We start from the raw sequence: 7,746 nt of genomic DNA, 5'->3' as shown, positions 1-7,746 counted from the left end.
TGAGTCTCTGTATCGGAAATTCTAAAGATATGCTCGTTTTAAAACTATTTTGCGATATTGCTGTTGCACTGGATCTTATGGTTTAAATGCGAGGAACATGATATTTAATAAAGAAAGGTAACACACAAAATGTTAAAAAACGCCCCTTTAGACGTAATTTAAAATCTGAAACATTTCAGTTTTTTTTTTTTTTTTTTTTTTTTTTTAGTCCAAAGGGATTTGAATCCCGAAGGACTATTAGTTTCGTTTTGGCATTTTGCGTCCGACGGATAAATGTCGGTTCACTTTTCAAACTGTTGCCATAAAATGTTAGAGTCCTGCATTATATTTGAAGAAATTAAATAATGAAAATCTGCGTAAATGTATGTATATTTCTCATATTGTCATAAAATAACGGTACATAGAGTCATCGAATTTTGAATAACGTAATCCTCCAACGAATATGAGCATGTGGAAGACCAAATTTGAAATTTGAAATTTGTTTTATGATCGATTTCCTATTTTTTAAAACTTTGACGAATTTTTGATTAACAAACTCAAGGATTTCAAAGCGAGCAATGGCAACGTTGTGAAGAAAAAACATTTTTATCTCCAGCGCGTGAGTCTCTGTATCGGAAATTCTAAAGATATGCTCGTTTTAAAACTATTTTGCGATATTGCTGTTGCACTGGATCTTATGGTTTAAGTGCGAGGAACATGATATTTAATAAAGAAAGGTAACACACAAAATGTTAAAAAACGTCCCTTTGGACGTAATTTAAAATCTGAAACATTTCAGATTGTTTCTCGCATTGTGATAAAACAACGGTACTTGGAGCCATCCAATTTCGAATGACGTAATCCTACTTCGAATATGGGCATCTGAAAGCCCAAATTTGAAATTTGAAATATTTTTTATTGTTTATTACATATTTTGTAAAACTTTAAATTGTTGAGTTGATTAACAAACTCAATGATTTAAAAGCGAGAAATGGCAACACTCTACGGGAGAAAAAAAAAACCTTTTCATCTCCAGCGCGCGGAACTGTGTATCGGAAATTCTAAAGATATGCTCATTTTAAAATTATGTTGCGACATTGCGGTTGAACTGAATTTTCTGGTTTAAGGGCAAAAAACATGATGTTTAATAAATAAAGGTAACACACAAAACGTTAAAAAAACGCCCCTATGGATGTAATTTAAAATCTGAAACCTTTCAGATTTTTAAAAATGTTATTTAGTATTGATTTATTTTTAAACCTGCTTGTTTATTTATTTTGAAGTAGTAGTCACGAAATGCTAATTTGCGTATTCCACTGTAAATGCCTGCGTTATTTTACTTCTCATTCCATTCTGTTGCCATTCGGCAAAATGTAAGAAGCGTATCTTTCAAATTTTAATCTGTACTACTCTTTGGCAAACTAAGCTATTTTAGAGCAATAGATGCAGTTCGTAAAAAATATTATTTTTTCACTTTTGAATCGGATTAAGTTAAGTAAATATGCGCCAATTCACTATATATTTAATTAGAAACATTCAACAGAACTACGATATATATTTTTTCACTTAAATGCATCCTTTCACTTTTCATTCGATTCTGTTGCGATCCGGAGAAAAGTAAGATATTATTCTTTCATATTTAATCTATCTGTTAATCTATCTGTTAGTTAACAAACTGAATATTTTAAAGCAATAGATGCAATTTTCAAAAGTATTCATTTCCCTTTTCTTCTTAAATCCGACTGAGTTAAATAAAAATTTAACTCATGATATATGATTAATTCATGATATATCTAATTAAAAGCATTAACTATCTTTATAGAGTTACATTACATAGTTTTTCGCTTATTACATATACAGAGGGTATATGATGTCCCTATGTTAGTCTAACTGCATATTCATCTAATATCTTATAAAATGTTTCGCTATCCCACCTGGACAATGTCAACTGATAACCTCTACTCATAAACCATATTAAACTATAAAAGTACCGTTTTGGACACTCGTTAAAATCTAAACCCTTTCAGATTATTTATTTATTTTTAGAATCGTAATTTTATGGTTTATTTTGTATTTAATCTGATTTGGACGCATATCTTACATTTAAAAGTTTATTTGCTACATTAGAATTGTAGATCCTTTAATTTTGAGTTCAATGGCATTGGAAATGTAAAAGTCGCTAAATTAGAAGACGGAATACAAGTAATTTCGTGTCTGAGGGGACTGGGTGGCAAAGTCCCTTTAAAACTTGTAGACAGAAATTATCGTCAAATTGGTGACGTTTGGCATTTACTTGTAGCTTGGCACTTTCTGGAAGATCCCCGAAAACACGTTTCCGAAGCCCAACGACCGAATCTTCGAGAAGTTTCCAGAACATATGCTATAGGTAATGAATACTGGTTGGAGAACTAGGGAATTATTTCAGTGTTGAATCAAGTATGAGGTTTAGAGGCTAGCTGAATTACGAGGTAAGGTTTACCCTGAGAGTGATTTCAAGAACTTTACGATTTCTTTCGTGTGCTAAAGTGGAACTATATATTATTCGCGCTCTCCTTGAGTGATATTCAGCAATTATTGCGTTGTATGTGCTACGTATTGTGTTTATTTTTATAAAAGAAATCGTTTATTTCTTCCTCCCTCATCTGTACTTATGATTTCAAGAAATATCAATGATCACGTAGCTCGTTATGAAATGAAATAAACAGAGACATAAGTATGTAACAATATGCAGTAGTTAAACAGATTTTTCTTTTAATTTCCTCAGACTACGATTTCAACATGGTGCTAGGAAATTTGTATGTATGTAAATAATTTTAGTGAAATTATGTATAAAATTGTAGTATGTTTTGTGAAATGTAATATGAAATACGTGAAAAAGCAAAGCTACGCCGGAAAAATACGGTTACAGAGGCAGGTCCATTTAATATGGTAAAAGGCCTAGCCAAATTAACTACTTTTTGTCGCCAAATTTCGCAAAAAATCGCCAAATGTCGACAAATTTGCGAGAGTTTAGTCCGGTCATTGTATAACTGTAGTTGACCCCTATGTATGACTGCAACCGCATCCGGCAATTATGTGTAAATTTAACTGTATACGCCTCCCAGTAATTTCGAGAAATTGAAGGTACTAGAGATTTCTCGGCGGACAGAGAAAAACTATATAAGACCAGAGACAGCATCAGTTCTTGAGTTTTTTTAGTTCAGAGTAGACTTCGGAGTATTGAGAGATCTTCGGGCGAGCTTCTCTCTTTAGATGCCTTTTTGCTTTGCATTGTATTCAACATTCATAGTAGTTTAAAGTGGTAACTACTGATTGTGCTCTGTTGTATTGAGAAGAGCTGTACAAGAAACTCTAGAAAGCTTCAAAATTTTTTTGCTAAATTTCAATATAAATTTAATTAAGTACAAATAATGCTACTTAATTTATCAAAGCTTTCTCCAGTGTGCACAACAGAAATGAGACCAAAGTTAGCTAATGGGAGAAAAAGTTAACGTCCAACTTCGTGCATCAAAAATCTGGTCCTCCTGCCCGCTGGCCGAATTGCTTGTTTTTGCGTAGAAACTTTAATTTTAATTCAAAAATTTTTTGAATTATGTTACACAAAAACGCGCTGAACAAATATTAGTTTAGGAGTCAAACAACAAGAATCAGCGTTATATTTTCAAATTTTCACAGGATTAGTTTCGATGGTTTTACCGAACCATCATCCTCAGATGCAAAAGTGCAAAACCAATCCATCTTTGCCATCTAATTCCAATCCATCTTTGCCATCTAATTCCAATCCATCTTTGCCATCTAATTCCAATCCATCTTTGCCTTCAGCCTTTAAAGAAATTATGTTTTAGTCCTGGTTTCATCTACAGGCGGCGCCAGTAGCTTATCTCCTGTCCAGGCTTTCTTATCTTATCATATCTAATCATTATATCTTATCTCGTTCATTTGCGCTTATGCAGCTGAGGGTGATAGTTCGGTAAAATCATCGAAACTAGTCCTGTGAAAATTTGAAAATATAACGCTGATTTTTATTGTTTGACTTCTAAATTAATATTTTAACTGTATTTGCTATTTTAGGTTTTTCTGTATTTAATAATATTTAAAAAATTCATTAACGTTTTACAAAAAAATGAGACAGACAATAAAATAAATTCCGAATTTAACCTTCCAGGGGCCAAAATTCGGGGGGGGGGGTGACTACGTTATTCAAAATTTGATGGCTCTAGGTACCGCTGTTTTTTCACAATGCGAGAAACGTACATACATTTATGCAGATTCTTCATTACTTAATTTCTTTAAATATAACACAGGCGGTAATATTTTGTGGCAAAAAATTGACAAATAATTCAACTCTTTTTAGTGATTGAACGCAATATGGCATTTCTAAAGTAATACCCTTGTGGGATAGCACCCCTTTGGTCTAATTATGAATTTTTTATTCCCCAGTTACAGTTTTTGCAAACGTGAATTTTACTTTTAACTTTCACACTTTAATGTTTCCACATTTTTATCTCTACATTAGTAAATTCATTTTTACGTGACTTTTCACTTTTTATTATTTTACATCACGTTTAAACTTTTTATTTAAAAAAAAAAATGCTTTTTTTTCGTTTTTAATTTTAAAAATCTTGTTTTGATATTTTCCCCTTTATTTTACAAAAATAATACTTATTTTTTCCAGTTTAATTTCTTTCGATTTTAATTTTTTTCACCGATATTCAAACATGAGTGCTTCACAAATTTGAGGAAAGATAGGAACACAGTGATCCTACTTGATTATTTCGAAAAATTATGTAGAGGACTACGAAAAAAACGTGCTCGTAAAAGATTTTAGAAAACAAAAATTTCTTTATTGTACGCATGAGCTGCATCCTTCCAGACACACACACACACGCGCAAATTTATATATATACATAAAACCAATAAACTTAAAGTTTATTTAGCAAAAAATTAAAAATAATTGCTATATATCTAGGGATTTTGTCCACACAGCATACAGTGGCAAAAGAAGCTGTCCTGGGACAAGCAGATTAAATCGTGGATGTATTGTATTTGAGAAGAAGAATTACTACTTTGATAAAACGAAACATTTTTTAACATTGGGAAGAACTATGGGAATCGCCCGAAAAGAACGGTGACTATGCATGAAAAATAGTGAGATTAATCAGAAGAGGAAAATGTAAAATAATAAAGACCGTAAATCAGATTCTTACCGCTCACGGATGATTTCCGGTTTATTTATTTAGATTTAAATTTTAAAAAAAAATTAAAATTGTAAAATTTGTAAGATTAAGGACAATAATGTCCACTTCGTCGATACCTGTCTGGCAACTAAGAATATTCTGCGGAATCATCAGTTTGATCTGGAAACTGAGATTAAAATATATACAAAATTAAAGACAGCGGCAGAGAAAATTATTACATAGATAATTATGAAAAAGACTATATTTGAAATTTTGGTTTGAGTTATTTTCGTTTCGGCTAGGTGGGCTGGAGGCAGTACTTCTTTCAATTAACAATTACGCAAACTATTTCTTATTGTACTATACAGATATTTATGCGAATATACTCAGAACATTCTATTTTCTTCAGAAGAAGTATTGATTAATATTAATAATACAAATACTGTTAATTCTTTGAAACACTTTACAAAAATCATTTTGGATTTTCTTGTATACATCCTACCTTAAGGCCAGTTTACACCTGTAAGAGTAGCTCGGAGCGAGCCGCTCGTTGCGATTACTTTGACAATGTAAACGCTCACTTCGACGGAGTAGAAACGTGGGGGCAGATGAGTCAGCGCTTCCGTTTCTACTTTGAACTTGTTGAAAAACCTATCCTGGCAGTTACTCCGAGCAGTGTTCGCAGGGACGTCGTGACAGTGAGTTCTATAATGTCGAAAGTGTCGAGATTGAGCGATAGCCAAACAATAGCATTTTTAATGCATACGCATCTTATGAAATGTTAGGGAACACTTCACTGCTTCATTAATAAGATGCACACTTCTGTAATTATATAAGCTTATATTTCTTTTTCTACAAGCATCTCTACATGAGGATGCAATAAATATATGATATTATAATCTATAAAAATAATAAAAATGGAATTATTAAAAAAAATATGTAGACCTGTTTTATTGGGAATATTTAAATTTGTTGCTTTGTATAAAAACATCCTGAGCTATAGTTCGTTACAATGCAGCTTGGATGTGAAACACTGAGTGCAAGTACTTTAGGTGTATTAAGATTTATACAAATTATGATAGAGGAATTCTAATCTTCTTAAACTATACATTTTAGCATTTTGAAAGTAAAGTATAATCACTATATTTAATCATTATTCCTTTTGTTTATATCACTTTATTTATGTGTTGTCCAGAAACACAATTTCAGTAGGATCCAAAAGTAACAATTTGCGATAAATATCTTCCTGTGGGAACTATGTCATAATATATATATTCTTTTACCTGTGATAATATACGTAATGCTTTCAAGTTTTTCTGCTACTTCTTATTTATTTAAGATTTTCTGAATAATTAGGTAGATATTATACAGTTTATTTCTGTCATGTTATTGGTAGCTTTGAATAAATATTCCATGTCTTAATTTTGCGTTCTGCTCTAGAAATAACACAGTTCCAGTCACAACTCAGCATAATTAATTACATGCACAGAGAGCTACTGATTCTGTGGATTCTGGATGAATAAATATATTCTTTCTATTAATAAATAATAAATTATTAAATTTCTATTAATATTATAAATTATAATGTATTACTTTTACATTATTTTGTAAATGATTAATTAGGTGTAACAGTTGTATATAGTAGAAAAACTTTGTTAATTTGAATTTCAATAACCACAGTTGACTAAATAACTTCCCTCAATAAACTGAGTTTCTCTTAAATCGATTGACTTTTAACTTTCCTCAATTAGCTGAATTTCTTTTAAATCGATTAATGAATATATTTTGAAAGGGAATAAATTTCAATTATGTTTACAGAATATATTTTAAGTCCTTGTATCTGAAATATAATAACGTTTTTGTAACTTTGGAGATTCTCGTCCTGAAAATTATTTGATAGTTGGTTTGATACTTCTAATAATTCATCGCAGCAAGCTACCCAATCACGTACTCATTTTCCTTTTCTTCTTTCCCCCCCTCCCCAAGAGCAGAAATTAATTCTTTTGAAACTGCTTCGCAGACTTCAAGTACTGCAGCCAAAGAACATCTATGCGCATTCAATGCCTATTCTTTGCTGCAGTTGCCACGTCGGTATCCATTTCGTAAACAAACGGAGGCGAGTTGTCAGGCTACACTGATTGGTGTAAACAATCTATCAGAGTACAGGTCCGTTCACTCGGTTCGAAATGCCCGGACGAGCGGTTTGCTACGAGCTGCTCCGACAGGTGTAAACGGGCCTTTAAACTACTAAACATACGTCAAAAAATTGATTTTCGTTATGAGAAAACATCATACGGATTCTGAACATGATACCGCCATAAAACGCACAGCCTCCCAACCACTAATACATTGAAAATTAACAAGACTTGATTTCCTTTAAAAGGTATATGGAAGTCGAATTACTTTTAACTGTAGAGAATAGTTTACACACTGTAAGGTATTATTTAAATTCAAATTATAGGCCAGATATGTAAGGGAGAACACAAAACAGAGTTTGAAAATACACACAGAATAAGTGTTTGAGAATAGAAATGAAAGCTTGTCTCCCTTTCCCCAATTTAGAATAGTTTCTCCAACCAGTATCATCATT

This window comes from Stegodyphus dumicola, chromosome 6 (assembly GCF_044657685.1).
Source record: "Stegodyphus dumicola isolate Sdum_Otavi_A_Nest chromosome 6, ASM4465768v1".
NCBI lineage: Eukaryota > Metazoa > Arthropoda > Arachnida > Araneae > Eresidae > Stegodyphus > Stegodyphus dumicola.
This window is presented reverse-complemented; position numbering follows the sequence as displayed.